Source organism: Macaca mulatta, chromosome 4, assembly GCF_049350105.2.
Source record: "Macaca mulatta isolate MMU2019108-1 chromosome 4, T2T-MMU8v2.0, whole genome shotgun sequence".
NCBI lineage: Eukaryota > Metazoa > Chordata > Mammalia > Primates > Cercopithecidae > Macaca > Macaca mulatta.
This window is the reverse complement of record NC_133409.1, coordinates 127,655,181-127,673,187: the sequence shown is the minus strand read 5'-3', so window position 1 is coordinate 127,673,187 and position 18,007 is coordinate 127,655,181. Positions and strand designations below refer to the sequence as shown.

At 36.5% G+C, this 18,007-nt stretch overlaps 1 pseudogene; it reads left to right on the top strand.

The window, feature by feature from the left end:
- Positions 1 to 353: 353 nt before the first annotated feature.
- LOC100425938 (small ribosomal subunit protein uS2 pseudogene) lies at positions 354 to 1,398 on the top strand (annotated as a pseudogene).
- Positions 1,399 to 18,007: the final 16,609 nt, after the last annotated feature.

The window sequence follows — 18,007 nt, the reverse complement described above, 5'->3', positions numbered from 1 at the left end:
TAGCCTGCTTTTGTATTTCTGGTGGATTTATAAAATGATACATCAACTTAGTAACACAGTCTGACAGTGCCTTATAAAGTGAAACACATACTTTCTAAGTGATCTAAAATTCCACTCGTGGTCATTTACCCAAGATAAATGAAAGCCTATGTTCACAAAAAGACTTATGCATGGATGTTCGTAGCAGTTTTACTCATAATAGCCAAATCCTGGAAACAACCCAAATATCTATCAACTAGAGAATGGGCTTTTCGTGTGCTACCCAGAGAGGGGTCTATATGGAATTGTTCTAGATACCTGTCGTAACTTAAAGGTAAACTTTTACAGTATACAGAGCCCTTGATGTCCTGCAAATGGAGGAGGAGGATGTCCTTAAGTTCCTTGCAGCAGAAACCCATTTAGGTGGCACCAACCTTGACTTCCAAATGAAACAGTACATTTATAAAAAGAAATGTGATGGTGTCTACATCATAAATTTGAAGAGGACCTGGGGGAAGTTTCTGTTGGCAACTTGTGCCATTGTTGCCATTGAAAACCCTGCTGATGTCTGTGTGATATTCTCCAGGAATAGTGGCCAGAGGGCCATGTTGAAGTTTGCTGCTGTCACTGGAGCCATTCCAATTGCTGGCTGCTTCACTCTTGGAGTCTTCACTAACCAGATCCAGGCACCCTTCCAGGAGCCACAGCATCTTTTGGGGACTGATCCCAGGGCTGACCACTGCCTCTCACAGGGGCATCTTATGTTAACTTACATACCATTGCTCCGTGTAACACAGATTCTCCTCTGTGCTATGTGGAGATTGCCATCCCATGCAAAAAGGGAGTTCACTCAGTGGGTTTGATTTGGTGGATGCTGGCCCGAGAACTTCTGCACATGTGTGGTACCATTTCCTGTGAACACCTGTGGGAGGAGATACCTGATCTCTTCTTCTACAGAGATGCTGAAGAGACTGAAAAAGAAGAGCAGGCTGCTGCTGAAAAGGCTGTGACCAAGGAGGAATTTCAAGGTGAATAGACCTCTCCATCTCCTGAGTTCACCGCTACTCAACCTGAAGTTGCAGACTGGTATGAAGGCATGCAGGTGTCCTCTGTGCCTATTCAGCAGTTTCCTTCTGAAGCCTGGAGTGCTCAGCCTGCCACAGAAGACTGATGTGCAGCTCCCATCGCTCGGGCCACTGAATAGGTAGGAGCAACTACTGAGTGGTCTTAAGCTGTTCTTGCACCGGTTCTTAAGTAACATGGAAATAAACATTAATTTCTAAAAAAAAAATTAAAATAAATAAATAAATAAATAAACCAATGGATATGAAAACTGTGATACAGTCACACAATGGAATTAGCAGTATAAAGGAACAAAACACTGTTACATGCAAGAACATTGGTGAATCTCAAAAACATGAGAGAAAAAAAGACACAAAAGAGTACCTCCTTATAGTCCCACTTATATGAAATTCTAGGATGGGTAAAAACTAATATGCAGTAGTAAAAATCTGACTTCTGTTGACAGCCAAGATAAAATAAGCTCTCTACAGCCTTTCTCTCTCACCAATGGCCACCAAAAACTCTAGAGAGAATGCAGAAAACAGCTAGTTAAAGACCAAAATAAGCTCAATGGTAAGGGAGTATAATCTCGAAAATCAACTGGTATCATGGGGAATTTCCTGAATTCTTGTTTCCTCTTTTACCTTCTGGCTATGATGTGAGGGCAGGTGGAGTCCTAGAACTGTGCAGCCAGCATACAGAGTAAAACTGGAAAGAAGTACCTCGCATGAGGCAAAGATAAACAGCACGGCAGACATCTAAATATAAAGTACACTTAGCCCTTGAATAATACTGGTTTGAATTGTGCTGGTCCACTAATATGTGGATTTTTTAAATAAAAATATTGAAGTTTGTTTGAATTTGCAAATTTCAAATTTGAGATTTGCAATAATTTGAGAAAACTCAGACAAACCATGTAGCCCAGAAATTTAAAAAAAAAATAGTGTAAAATTTAGGTATGCTATCAATGTGTAAAATATATGTAGGTATTAGCCTATTTTATTTATTATAAAATAAACACAACTCCATGATAAAAAGTTAAAATGTATCACATTTTATACAAATACAGGCCATATATGGCACTATTTGCTTTTGAGAGAAATGTAAACATAAACATGCAGTATTCAATTATAACGATAAAATTATAGCACATACCATACTACTGTAATAATGTTATAACTACCTCCTATTGCTATGGCAGTGAGCTCTAGTGTTGTGAGTATCCACTTAAAATGTTGTGCGATGCTAGTCATCTCCACTTGGGCCGTTTGTCTCTCCAAGAAATTGTGCATTACACTAAAGAGTGATCTGTTGTGGTTCTTGTGTATTTTTCATGTTTAGTGCAATACTGTAAACCTTGAATAGCACCATGGGTCCCATACAAAGTGTCACTAGTGATGCTAAAAGTGCTCCCAAGAAGCAGAGGAAAGTTGTAATATTACAAGAAAAAGCCGAATTGCTTGATATGTACCATAGATTGAGGTCAACAGCTGCAGTTGTCCACCATTTCGAGGTAAGTGAATCCAGTGTAAGAACTATTGTTAAAAAAAAATACATTTAATTTAAAAAAACGGAAGCTTGTGAAACCATCACTGCAGCTACACCAGCAGGTTTGAAAACCTAGCACTTTTTGTGAAATACGTTTTATCTCATATTGAAAATATAGCTTTTAAGTGGGTGCAGGATTGCTATAAGGCATACCTATAAACTGTAATAGGATTCGAGAGAAAGTAAAGTCGTTATATGACAACTTAAAGCAAAAAGAAGGTGAAGGATCTAAAACTGAAGAATTGAATGCCAGTGAAGGGTGGTTTGATAATTTTAGAAGTTTGGCTTTTAAAATGTCAAAAGGAGAAGAAGCTTCTAACGACCAAGAGGCAGCAGGGAGTTTCCAGATGCCATTAAGAAAATCATTGAGGAGAAAGGATATCTGCCTGAGCAGGTTTTCAATGGAGATGAAAGATAATGCTCTATTCTACATGGGGGAAAATGCCACAAAAGACATTAGCAAGGAAGAGAAGTGAGCACCAGCACTTCATGCAGGAAAGGACAGGCTAACTCTACTGTTTTGTGCAAATGCAGTCAGGTTCATGATCAGGATTGTCCTTACCTATAAAGCCACGAACCTCCAAGCCTTGAAGGGAGAAAATAAACACTGGGCAACAGGAACACTTCTTCTGGATGGGTTACATCGATGCTTTGTCCCTGAAGTCAGAAAGTGCCTTGCCAGTACGGGACTGACTTTTAAGTTCTTATTTGGCAAAAATACCAATAAATTGATAACGAACAATGCCCCTGGACACCCAGAGTGTCATGAGTTCAACACCAAGATGTCAGTTCTACTTGCCCCCAAACACAACGTATCTAATTCAGCCTCTAGATCAGGAGGTCATAAGGATCTTTAAGGTTCATTACACACAGCATTTTATGGAAATGATTGTCAATGCTATGGGACAGAATCCTGACAGAATATCATAAAAATTGTGAAGAAATATACCAAACAAGATGCCATCATCTTTTTTTTTTTTTTTTTTTTTTTTTTTGAGACGGAGTCTCGCTCTGTCGCCCAGGCTGGAGTGCAGTGGCCGGATCTCAGCTCACTGCAAGCTCCGCCTCCCGGGTTCCCGCCATTCTCCTGCCTCAGCCTCCCGAGTAGCTGGGACTACAGGCGCCCGCCATCTCGCCCGGCTAGTTTTTTGTATTTTTTTTTTTTTTTAGTAGATACGGGGTTTCACCGTGTTAGCCAGGATGGTCTCGATCTCCTGACCTCGTGATCCGCCCGTCTCGGCCTCCCAAAGTGCTGGGATTACAGGCTTGAGCCACCGCGCCCGGCCGATGCCATCATCTTTATGGAAAAAGCTGTAAAAGCCCATTAAGCCCAGAACAATAAATTCCTCCTGGAGAAAACTGTGTTCAGATGTTGTACATTACTTCACAGGACGTACAACAGAGCCAATCAAAGAAATCATGTAAGAGACTGTGGATGTGGGAAAAATGATGGTGGGCAGAGAGGCAACAAAGGGTTGTCATATATGAATCTTGGAGCTAATAGATAACCATACCAGAGGAATTAACAATATGATTTGGTGAAGATGAGCACTTCAGAACCAGTGCCAGAGGATGAGGAAGAAGACATAGAAGAAGCAGTGCCGGAAAACAAATTGATATCAGATCATCTGGAAGACAGGTTTGAATTATTCAGCACTGCTTTTTATTTATTATGTGATATGGGCCCTTCTATGACATGGATGCTGAAAATAAGGCAAATGCTGGAAGAAGAATTGGTATCATATGTAAATATTTTTAGAGAAATTTTGAAAAAGCAAAAAAGTCAATTAGAAATTATAGTGTAGTTCCATAAAATTATACCGAGTATGCCTGCCTCTCTTGCCTCCCCTTCTACCTCCCCCAGTTCTTTGGCCTCTGCCACCCCTGATACAGCAAGACCAACTCCTTCTCTTCCTCATCCTCCTCCTCAACCTACTCAACACGAAGATGATGGGAACAAAGACTTTTACGATGATCCACTTCCATTTAATGAATAGCATATTTTCTCTTTCTTATGATATTCTTAATGGCATTGTCTTTTCTCTAGCTTTATTGCAAGAATACAAAATATGTGCTAGTCAACTGTTTATGTTATTAAGGCTTCTGGTCAACTGAAGGCTATTGACAGTTAAGGTTTGGGGGAATCAAACGTTATACACAGATCTTTGATGTATGGGGGTTGGTGTCAATAAACCCATCATTGTTCAACTATACTAATCTTAAAATACATCTCAAGATATAATCTGTATGACCTTGGGCAAGACAAAAATTTGAGATCTAATGAGCAAACTCATTCAAAATCAATGGAATGATTCATAAAGAAAAAGATTAATAAATTGGACTTCATCACAATTAAAAACTTCTTCTCTTTGAAAAGTTTTAAGAACTTTTAAAATATATTAATTTTTAAGCCAGATTGGAAGAAAGTATTTCTGAATTAAGTAGGTAGTAAAGGACATGTGTTCAGAATATGTAAGTAACTCCCATAATTAATAATAAGAAAACTTAAAACCCAATTAAAAACTGGGAACAATTTGAGCAGACATGTTACAAAGAAAATGCAGGAATGGCTAATATGCACATGAAAAGAGGTTTAACATCATTTGTCATTAAGGAAATGCAGCTCAAAAACACAATGAGATATCGCTGCATACCTCTTACAATGGAAATAAAAACACCAAACGATACCAAATTCTAGTGATGATGCACAGCTACTGGTGCTCTCATACATTGCTGATGGGAATGCGAGATAATACAGTCACTTTTGGAAATAGTTTTACGGTCTTATAAATTAAATACATCCTTACTATATGACTCAGCAATCCTACTCACAGATATTGGTCCAAGAGCAAAAACAAATAAACAAAAACACACCAGGCAAACTATACGTAAATGTTTTTAGTAGCTTTATAGCATAATCGTCACAAACTTCAAACACTCCAAAAGTTCTTTAGCTGCCAGATTGATAAAAAGATGATACATTCATATAATAGAATATTACTCAGCCACATAAAAGACTACATTATTTATAACTCACAACATGGATGAATCTCAAATATATTACATTCAATCAGAGTCCGGACTCATAAGGTTACATACTGTGTGATTCTATCTACATCACATTCTGCAACAGCCAAAACTATAGCAATAAATAAGAGATCACTGGTTATCAGGAGTTAGCAATGGGGAAAGTGACTACAAAGGGCAACCTGAAGGAATTGGGAAGATAATAAAATGTGTTGATTGTGATATTGGGTGAATATGCGCTTACATGAGTTTGCATTAATCAAAGCTCATTGAACAATACACCACAAAGTAATTATTTTGGCATAGATTAATAAGCTAGTTCTCCAAGTTAATTTCTTCCCCTTTGACTATCAAATTTCAAAAAGAACAAATGGTCTGGGCATGGTGGCTCATGCCTGTAATCCCAAGACTTTGAAAGGCCGAGGCAGGTGGATCACTTGAGGTCAGGAGTTCAAGACCAGCCTAGCCAATATGGCGAAAGCCTATTCCTACTAAAAATACAAAAAAAATTAGCCAGACATGGTGGCACACTCCTATAATCCCAGCTACTTAGGAGGCTGAAGCAGGAGAATCAGTTGAGCCCAGGAGGCAGAAGTTGAAGTGAGCTGAGATTGTGCAACTGCACTCCAGTCTGGGCAACAGAGTGAGACCCTGTCTCAAGAAAAAAAAAAAAATCATAAATGAAATAATTATGTGTAAATTCTTCAAACATAAATTTAGAAAAAAATTATTTTTCATACTGTATACTACAGCTTTAAGCAATGCTTGTATTTCTTTTTAATGAGACGAGGTCTCACTCTGTCACCTAGGTTGATAACAGCTCACTATAACCTCGAACTCCGGGGCTCAAGCAATCCTCCCACCTCAGCTCCCAAAGTGCTGGGATTACACGTGTGAGCCACTGTGTCCACATATAGAATGCATTTTTTTACCCGTATATGTCTTTTTATGTTTTCAGTTTTGGAACTAAATGTTTTTTAAACGTGTCAACTTGACTGAGCTAAGGGATGCTCAGATAGCTGGGAGAACATTTCTGGGGTGTGTCTGTGAGGATGTTTCTGGAAGAGACTAGCATTTGAATCAGTAGACTGTCAAACAGATCACTCTCACTTTACTGGCATCATTCAATCTCTTGAGGTTCCAAATAGAACAAAAAGGAGGAGGAAGGGCAAATTTGCTCTACCTTCTTGAGCTGGGACATTCATCTTCTCCTACCCTTCGACATTGGAGCTCCTTATTCTCAGGCCTTCAGGCTCCAGTAGTGCATCCCTCCCACTCTTGTTGTCAGGCCTTCTCCCTTGGACTTGGAGTTACAAAAATAGGATATGAATCTATTTATATATATCACACACACACATAACCTGAATATATACTATTAGTTCGGTTTCTCTGGAGAACCCTAACTAATATAAAATAGTCTCAGGGCTCAAAGCAAATAAATCATTATGAAATAGAGAAATGAATAGTAAGATATAAAATTGTACATATCTGTATATGAATCACATTAAAAAGTTCTTGTTAATTTTTTAGACTGGTGTATTAAGAGCAGGGGAAATAGTCACTGAAGAACATAAGGTTGATATAGCTTGTTTATTTCTCCCCAGCCAAATATGTTGAATTCTAATCCCACTGTTGAAGGTGGGGCCTAGTGGGAAATGACTGAATTATGGGGGTGGATTTCTCATGAATGGTTAAGCACCATCCCCTCTGTGCTCTTCTCATGATAGTGAGTGAATTCTCGTGAGATCTGGTAATTTAAGCGTGTAGTGCTCCCCTTTTGCTCCGACTCTGCCTTGTGAGACACCTGTGCTCCCTTCACTTTCCACTATGTTGGAAGCTTCCTTAGGCCTCCCCAGAAGCAGAGGCCATTATGCTTCATGTACAGCCTGCAGAACCATAAGCCAATTAAGCCCCTTTTCTTATAAATTAGCTAGTCTCAGATATTTCTTTACAGCAATGCAAGAACAGCCTAATACATATGCTGAGTTTTTGAATATTTATTATGTGTTATGTATATAAATATGTACCATTTAATATACATAAATCTGTTTTTGTATATGTAGTAAAATTATCTCATAATTTTATGTATCTATAGATAATATATACTAAAATTTTCAATATTTTATATGACAGTATGCTTGAACATTATATAGGAACTGTGTCTACATATATATTGTATTTTGCTTTTCTTTTGATCACTCTGCCCTACTTGAAGTGTTTCCCATTGACACATTCATGATATATTTTTAATCCAGAAATATTGAGTTTCATTTTAACTGATGACCATGAAATATTTGGCACACACTATGATTTTTTTCTGATGGATGTTTTGGTTTTTGTCATGTAATGCATGACTCTGTCATAAAAGCTGGTTTTAATTTTTTGTGACCAAACCCACACATTTAAATATCTTTGAATCATGGAGTCACAGTAATTTCTAAATTCTGTTTCGATTAAAACTCATCTGATTCCATATGTTGAATTTATAATCATTGTTCATTTCTAAATTAGCTTTGTGACGCAGATACTCCAATACTTATTTTCTATTCAATAGTCACTCCTCAAAGATTATCAGTCATTTCTACAATGTTGCCAATTTTATAATTTGCATAATCATATTATTATAAATGGTAAGAGTCTGACTGCACAGGCAGCAGAGAATGTCTATCAGGTGTAGGGGAAGACATATGCTTAAGTTTAATAAAATTAGTTTAAATAGTGTGAAGGGAGACCAAGTCAAGTCCCAAGACAAAATGTTAAGACTTCTTGGGCAATACTTCTTGACATTAAGAAAGTATCTTGGTTATGAATCAGAAGGGCCTGATATGACATGAGGAAGACTGATAACAAAGTCTACCCTGAGAACAGGGCATTACTATTTCTTAGATGTTCAGGGCTATCCAAAGCAAAATAGTAGGGTGATTTCTATGTTTCATGTAGTCCCTGGCATATTACTACATTGTAGAAATATGAAAATGTTTTGTAGCAATCTAGTTTATCCATCCCAAGTGGATTATTTTAAATTTCTCTGTTTATAAAGGGATCTTAAAACTGACTTTATTTGCAAACATTTGTAAAAAAATAAAGCCAGATCTTCTTTTGTGTTGGAGAAAACTCCTGATTGTCATTGAAAAGGTGACCCTACTTAATACACAGTGTTCCATTCAGTTCAAACAGGCTCTCAGAAAGGTAATTTGGGTCAGGAATTTTAAAAAAATGTCACATCATTTATTACTACTCTTCTTTTTAGAAGAACTTACTGGCATGTCTTCTCATTCTTTGCTGTGGCTGAGGTTTAATATTTAGAATTTCAAGATATAACTATGCCATATTATATATATGTACACACACATATATATGTATACACACACATATAGCATCATACACTTTATATGTATATAAACACACATATATAGCACACACACATACACATATATATAGCATCATATACTTTACAAAATATAAGTGTAAAGATTAGTTTTTCAATGCCTAAATCCCATGTAAAATATGTACTGCACTGAACACTCAAGGAATGAATTGTTGGGTAATTAAATTCTCAGTTCCTTTATTTTCCATCCAGGACTCTTTCTCCCCATTTAGTTGGCAATTTCTAATATATTATGAACTAGGAAATTGGAAAGCAAAGCTTAATGAAATTTTTGATAAAATAAGAATAGTCTGTGAATGCTGATCTAAAGGAGCTAGTCTGTAAGTGAAACACACATGTATTTAAGACATCTGTTATCTGCTCAGGGGAATTTCAGCACTATTTTCAGATTCCATGGATAGGCTCATTGTGGTTTTACCCTGCTAGAGGGCAAACACAATTTGTGCTTGTATATTTGATTGTAACTATTGCTTAGCATTTTGTTGCACTTAAAGTCATTTTTTTCCAGTATATAAAAAAATTAACTTTGTGGTAATAGCTATGCTTCATTGTGTACCTGATTCTTACACTGTTCAGCTACAATTTAAGGGGTGACTACGATGCATAATCCTATTCTAACACTCACAATAATTCTGCAAAATAAAACTATTTTCCTCTCTTAAAACATAAGAAAACTGAGGTTAAAATTATTGAGTAATTTTTCAAACAGGATACAACTAGGAAGTGGCATTGTTGAGATTCATGCTCTCTGCCCAATCCAAAATTCAGAGATTTCTTAGCATTTAGCTCCATGCTGTCTGACTGTTTCTTCTGGATTTTGAGAGAATGCTGTAGTCTTTAATCAGTCTCCTTTTTGTCAGTATCTACTAACACAGCAACATCTCTAGGGAAATCTTTAGAGAGCCTATTCTCATTTTCCCTTCAAAGAAGAAAGAAGGGGGAGGATAGAACGTCCCCAGTGCTGGCCAAGGTTGCAGTCTGCATTCTGTGCTACCACACCTGGAGTTGCATATTCTTGCTGAGACAACCTAGGAAGCTCAGAATAAGAGTGACAGTCAAGTTGGTTGGATCACAAGGTTCAAATACCACAGATGCAAAGTCCTATTACTAGATTAGGCAACATAAACCATGAATCTAGTGGGTGGCTCAGGATTAAGAAAATGAAACCAATAAAGAGGTTAGATATGGGCAGATACGGTCAACACTGAGTAGGAGTGGGATTCAGGGTATTATCAGTGCAGTCACAGGCATCTGGAACTGACAGTAAGGTCCTAGAGGGAGGAGATTATGTCTCATTTTTTCATTGACTCCTCAGCACCCAAGAGAGTGTCTTTTTTGTTAATCGCTGTATTTAAGGGTAATCATGGAATTGGGCTGGACTGCAAACATGCAGCAAAGGTCTGCTTAGCTTAAAATACCAGTGGCAAATAAAGGAGATGGAGAGTGTGCCAGGATAAGAAGTAGAATTCCTGTGCAGGGGTGGAGTCGGATGAGAGCACACGGCTAAGACATTTCCTTCTATTTTTATGCTGTCACCCTCGGAAAAGTTGGCAAGGACTCTGTCACAGTGACACTCGCAGTAACTTACATATCAATTCTTGGTAGCCTTGATCAGACATTTTAAATCCTCCCCATTTCATCATAGCCAGTTTCTCAATGAATGTTGATTTTTTTTGTTTGTTTGCTTTTATTTAGTTTTGCTTGTTCTTGATGGACAAATACAGCAATTAGATGTCTAGAGGCTCTGCAAAGGTTTGCCTGTGCATGCAGGAGAAAGAACAAATGAAGAGCTTTTTTCTCACTGCAGTGCTGGTATCTTTGACTATCATTTTTATTTCTGCTAAGACTATCACAATTCTTTTTTATTTTCTCAGCTTAGCACTGGACTCTCAGGCCTTTTAGGATATATGTAACTCAATGGGATAGTAGGAAACAAATGCTTCTGCATGAAGAAGTCACTCAGTTTTGGTTCTAGTATTCTATTTTACCTGTAGTAATTTGCTAAATTGTAGAATTATTAACAAATTTTTGAGAGCTAACAAGTATGATTCCCCACATTCAGAGTCAAACACTTCTTCACCGTAAACCCATTCTTCACATAGGTCCTGGGCCAGTGTACTTTTGCAAGATGTTCAAAGTATAAGAGGTCATTTTTGATAGCACATGTTGATAGTTAGCAATGGTCAAAAATAATTATCTCTGTCAAAGCACAACTATTGTAATGTACATGTACCTTTTTCTGTCAACTATGAATTTGAAAACAAAATTACACTGCTTTGCAAGTGTTGAAGCTCTTTACGTTGCACTTTAAATAAATGATATTTTATGGGAAGAAACTGGTGTTTTCTTATTGTACTGAATGAGTTACCAGGGTGTTCCCTTGTCATTTATTATATCCCCTAAGATGCAGTGATGATATGAATCATCATCATTATAATTTTATTTTAATTAGTTTTTATAGGCTTAAAAATTAATTTCCCTTAATTTGTATCTTTTTCTTTTAAAAATATAATTAGTTTCCTACATGAATTTGCTCATATCTTAAAATGCTAAGAATGCCTATAAATTAAGCCAAGTAAACTTTCTCCAGTCTGCCATACTAACCTGAAGACTTTATCTAAATTTACAAAGAAGAATGTTGTTTCCTTCCAAAATCAATCCCATCGTTAGGGTGAAGAAAGAAAACCTGGAAAGGTTTTTTCTACAATTGTATAATTAGTACCAATCGGTACTAAAATAGTTGTGAGAAAGCTGCTTCTCTCTGCTAGAGGAGGGAACGGATGTGAGATTTAAGAGGACAAAGGAAAAAGAGGTAGGTGCTCTGTGCATTAGGTGTGATTGCTTCTGTATTAGATCTCTAACGCTTCATAACAAATTACTACAAACTCGGTGGCTTATAAAAATACTAATATATTATCTCACTGTTTCCCTGGGTCAAGAGTTTGCACTTTAGCTAGGTCCTCTGTTCAGTGTCTCTCAAGACAAAGTCAATATGATGGCTGGCTTCATCTGCATTGGGAGACTTCACTAAGGAAAGATCCAGTTCAAAGATTTCCCAAGTTGTTGGCAAAATTCGTTTCCTGTGGATGTATGACTGAGGGCCTGTTATCTTGCTGTCTTGCTGCCAGAGATTAGGATTACTCTCACCACCCACAGACCTCTATCAGGTCCTTTCCATGTGGCTCTCTAACATGGAAGATTGGCTCCTTTGAGGCAAGCAGGAGAGTTGCTCTCATGCTTTGAAACACTTCTTTCAGCAATGCCCCTGCTCTCTTTTAAAGGATCACTTGATTAGATTAGGCCCACCTAGGATAATCTTCCTTTTAATGAACTCAGAGTTAACTGATTTGGGACCTTAATTACATCCAAAAAATCTCTTAGCCTTTGTGATAAAATGTGACCTAATCATGGGAATAAAATTCATTGTATTCAGAGTCCTGTCCTCACTCAGAGAGGGGATGATATAGTGGACACCAGGGAGCAGGAATCATGGGTGCTGTCTCAGATCCAGCCCACCACAGCCTCTTCAATTTAATGCTTGTTCTAAAAAGAGCAGTATGCATTCTGCTGATTGATATCCTTGAAGCACATAAGATTTTCTTTCCTAGAAATCAGGGCTGCTACTTCAAAGTTGAAGTAAATGTGTGAGATAAAGGACAAATGAGAAATAGTACTCTGGAAACAAATTATCATTTTACTTCCAGTTGTATGGTGACCCTGGCTAACCCTCTAACTCGCCCAAAAAATAATACCTAAAAATGCATAGCATTTAAAAATATCTCTAATGCATCAGTGAGCTATCAATTTATAAGAAATACTCAAAGGCTTAAAGCTAAATGAAAACATACACCCATGGTGGTAAGCGAGGCGTTGACATTGGTGTTTACTTGCAGATTGTTGAACCCAGAAACTGAACGTACTTGAGAGAAAGGAGACAATGCCCAGGAGCTTCAAAATAAAAAGTCAAATAGAAAACCCTTCACATCAAGCTAGAATCCCGCTGTATAAGAAGTTGTTTATTTTCTTTTGTTGGAGTTCTTCAGAGAAACAGAACCAACAGGATAAGAGAAGAAAGAGAACTAGAGAGGGGGAGCTTTATTTTAAGGAATTGGCTCATGTGATTGTAGGAGTTTGACAAGTCCAAAATCTACAGTGTAGACTGGCAGGCTGGAGACCCAGGGAAGAGCAGCAATGTGAGTTCAAAGGCAGTCTACTGTCAGAATTTCTTCCTGCTTGGAAGAGGTTAGTCTTTATTAATACCTTCTACTGCTGTGAGGCCCACCCATATTATGAAATGTAATTTGCTTTATTAAAACTTCATTGATTTAAATGCTAATTTCATCTAAAAATACCTTCACGGAAATATCTAGAATAATTGACAAAATATCTGATTGCTGTGGCCTAGCCAAATTGACACACAAAATATTAACCATCATGTCCCTTCAGGTTTGTGTGAATTAGAATTAAACATGCCAACTTAAGGGAGACAAAAAAAAAATTGTCTTAAATTCTGTCACAGAATAGAAAAAAGACAAAACATTTGAGTATTTATAAGATAATTCACAGGCAGGTTTGTAGTCTGTATTAGTCCGTTCTCAGGTTGCTATAAAGAACTAGCTGAGACTGGGTAATTTATAAAGAAAAGAGGTTTAATTGGCTCCTGGTTCTGCAGGAGGTATAGGAAGCATGGCTGGGGAGGTCTCAGCAAACTTACAATTATGGCTGAAGGTAAAGAAAAAGAAGCCACATATTACCTGGCCGGAGCAGCAGGAAGAGAGAATGAAGGGGAAGGTGCTACATTCTTTTAAACAACCAGATCTCGTGAGAACTCACTCACTGTGATGAGAACAGCAAAGGGGAAGTCGGCCGCCATGATCCAATCACCTCCCAACAGGCCTCTCCACCACATTGGGGATCACAATTCGACACAAGATTTGGGTGTGGAAACAAATCCAAAACATATCTTCGTCCAACCAAATTTACCCTAGCTTGGTGTACTGCAAATGACTCAAAAGTTTAACACAAATGCAGGTACCTGATAGAAACAAATACAAATCATCCCCCTACTCTTCAAACTAAGAAGAGTATCTTCACATAGGCCTCAAAGTATATTATATAATAATATTCCCCAAAATATGAGTTCACCATTGTAAATCACACACACATGCATGCACCAAGAAGGCATCATGAAGAGTAAGCAGAAAAAAACGCAAAGTAAAATAAGAGGTTCTGGCCATCACTGTAAGAGGAGTAACTGAAATAAAACAGGTACAGTTTGAAAAGGAAGAATCACAGCTTTCATTATTTTGGGTGATATGACTGTCTGTATAAAGTACCCCAAAGTGTCCACAGATAAATTTTCAGCACCTATAGAAGAATATAACAAGTTTGCTGGATACATTATCACTGCAGAAAATTAACTGAATTCCAACTGAATTTCCTGTCAACAAAAAGGTAGAAAATATCATAAAAATGCATTATTTACATTACCATAAAAATATACGTATCTAGGAGTATGTCTAAAAAGATGTATAAGATCTTCATGAAAAAATACTATAATGAAATATATTAAAGTCTAATAGCAAGATATAACAAATTCATACATTTAAAAATTAATGCTGAAAGATTTCAATTCTTATAGACTCAATAAAATTACAGTAAAAATTCTAACATTCTTAGAGTTACTTTAATAAGAGAGTAATTAAGACTGTGGAGTGCATGTGCAGAGATTTCAGTTATAAATGAAAACAGAATGGAGAGTCTCAAAACAGTGCCCCAAAATATACAGAAACTTGACTTACGACAGAACTATACTGTAGATCAGTGATGAGAATATTTATATGAAATTAAAAAATAAATTGATCTCTGGCTACTTATCCCCAAACAAATTCATGAGTGATTAAAATCTAATGTAAAAGGTGAAACCATAAAACTTTCTCAGCAGGCATATAGGAAAATAATTTTGCTATAGGAGACATATCTTACAAAAGATATAAATATATAAGCCATATGGAATACTTAAGAATTTTCTGCTCATCAAGATTCCAGAAAGAGAATGAGAAGTCTACCAATGTACGAGAAGATGACTGGAATGTGAATAATTTACAGAGGACTATTATCTAGGATAAACAAAGAACTCACATAACTGTACAAGAAAAAGATAATAAAAGTGAACAAAACACTTGGATTGATGTTTAACAGAAGAAGTACCTGAGTGATCAATAAACATGTAAGATGATATTTAAACTCATTGGTAACCAGGGAACTACAAATTTAAAAAGCACACCTCCAAGATGAATACAATTTAAAACCATGCAAGTGTTGGCAAGGATTTGGAACAAGTATATTTGTACTTTGCTACTTGGAGTGGATTGTAAATTGGAAAACAATTAGGCATTGTCAATTAAAGATTATGTTCATGTTGTTTAACCCAGAATTTCTATTTCTAAATGCATACTGTAGCACAATGCTTCCCAGGTTTTCAAACACATGTAAACAATGGAAGTATGCAAATAATCTATACTGATGTAAATTTTAGGGATTATGAGAGCACTCATAATGAGGCACAGATTTTAAAACGTCTATTAGGTTCTTTTTGGATTATATAATTAATATCTTTAAAGTAAATTTTTAAATATTGAATTCAATATTAAATTAATCTGAAAGTTCTAAATAATATGATTTAAAATATTTGAGAATGTACAATTTTTTCATGACTATAACTTTATCATACCTATACTTGAAATTGCCATGTGCGATCCCTTATCATGACTCCTGCATAATGAACACTACAGATACCCAAAAACCAGCATCAGCAATAATTCACTCAAATAGGTGGTAAAAAGTTTAATTTCTCAAAATCAATAAACATGCACAACAGTTGTAACTATATTTAGAGTATGAAACAGATCTTCCTTTTCTTCCAAGGCAAAGTTGCAAATAATGCAAAAATGTGAACATACTTTAAATTCAATTGGTCTTTTTCTGTCAACAATTTCAAAATCATGCAGAAGTATGAATATGTATAAAGCCAATTGTAGCAAGCCTTTTTCTTAATAAAAGTGCACATTTGTCATAATTAAACAGAACTATCTGTTATATTTGAAGGCAGGAATTCAGGAATAACATCTAGTGACCCCAAAACCCAAGTCTTGACCAGTCTCCGCTCTGCTTTTTGGCTGTGCTTTTTAGGCTGTGCTTTTTGGCCATCTGGAACACAAGCTCTCAGCAGTTTCTAGGGTCCCTTATCAACTATGGACAATGGTTCACTTTGAAGCCAGCTTTTCAAATAGATGTCCACGTGACAAAGCATTTTAGCATCTACGGACACTTAGTGTGCTCACAACTGAAGGAGAACATGGAGTACCATATCTGACTCCATTTTGCTCTGGTAATCCTCTGAGGAGAGTGTAATGAAGCAGCCAGTGTTTGGAGCAACTTGTCCGGGGGTTCTAACTAACCCAGGCCTCACTAGATAATTTCAGGATGGAGACCACTATTTTTGTAGCACAATCTGTAACTTAACATGGCACGACTCTTGAAAAGCTCTATTATAGGAAAATTCTTTCGCATGTCATCAGGCATGTGTACCAAAAATGTTCATTGAAGTACTATTTCTAAAAGCAAAAATTATAGGAAACAAATCAAATGTCAAACAAAGTAAAAAATATGAGACAATGGAATACTTCACTCCATTGAAAATGAACATATTCTAACCACATGCAATAGCATTAGCCAAGAGTATAATGCAGAGCAAAGAAGCAAGTTAAAAATATAGACAAATTAAGCAATATATTATAGACATTTATTTGGATTTTATAATACAATATACATGGTACATGTTATAAGTAACTAAGAATAAATTTTAAAAGAAAATAATAAACACAAAAGTTTATGATCATGATTCATTCGAGAATGGAATGGGAAAGAATCAGAAACTGACACAAGAGGGACTTCAAAGTTAACCATAACGTTTTGCTGTCCCTATAAAATGGAAGGTACTCAAGTGATCATCATGTTCTTTATGTCTTACTATTTATGTCTTTATGTCTTACTATGTCTATTGTGCTTCATGTCTTACTGTATTTTATGTTATTTTATTCATAATCTAATAAAGACAAACAATGATAAGATATATCCTGGATATTTTTAAATGTAAGTGGTCCCTAGTACGAAAGCAATTATGTAAGTAAATGCAGCCATTACACTTAAAATCTCTACTATTTATTATAACTGGAATACAGAACTGTACAGAATGTTGTTTTTCTTCTCAAGAAGGTAATATCTCTAATTCTTATTAAGAAAATGGTGTTTTTAAAATTTTGTATATAAAAATATCTTCTCTATTATTGTGTCCTGATGCTTGGATGTCCACACTCACATTGCTAATTAAGACTGGATGTGTCACATTGGAGTAAATGTACCCACAAGGCATTAAAAAAAAAAAAAAAAAGGCCACGGAGCACTCAAATCCATAGGCCCAACATTTATCTATTTCTTCATTAACTTTATGATCGACTAATATTGGCTTATCACGAGGCCAAAAGGGGTGACCAAATCTAACAAGATATCAGCCTTAGGAGAGCTCATATTGCAAAGGAGGGAGAAAGCATAAACAAATGCTGCATAGGAGTGAGCTCCTGTCTACACAGTAGACCCTGTAAAACAAGAAGGGCTTCACTCTTAAAATCTTGAAAGTCTGCGTAAGAGTTGTGTAGCCCCCAGATGAGAAATCAGATAGCTGCAAGGAAATTACAGACCACCAGGAACTCTTGCTGGAAAAAGTGTAGCTCAAAAGCAGTTGGACCCACAGGTTTGTACTGTATGTGGATGTGAGATCCAATTTTATAATACTTATGAAATGTGGGAACCCTACAACAAGAAATTCATATAGGAGTATATAAAATCGAAGAAGCTCTAGGAACTCTGCCATGCAGAGCTGAAAGGGAGATTGCCCTGTGACTATGTTTCCTAGAACAGAGTGTGTGGGATTCTCATGAAAAG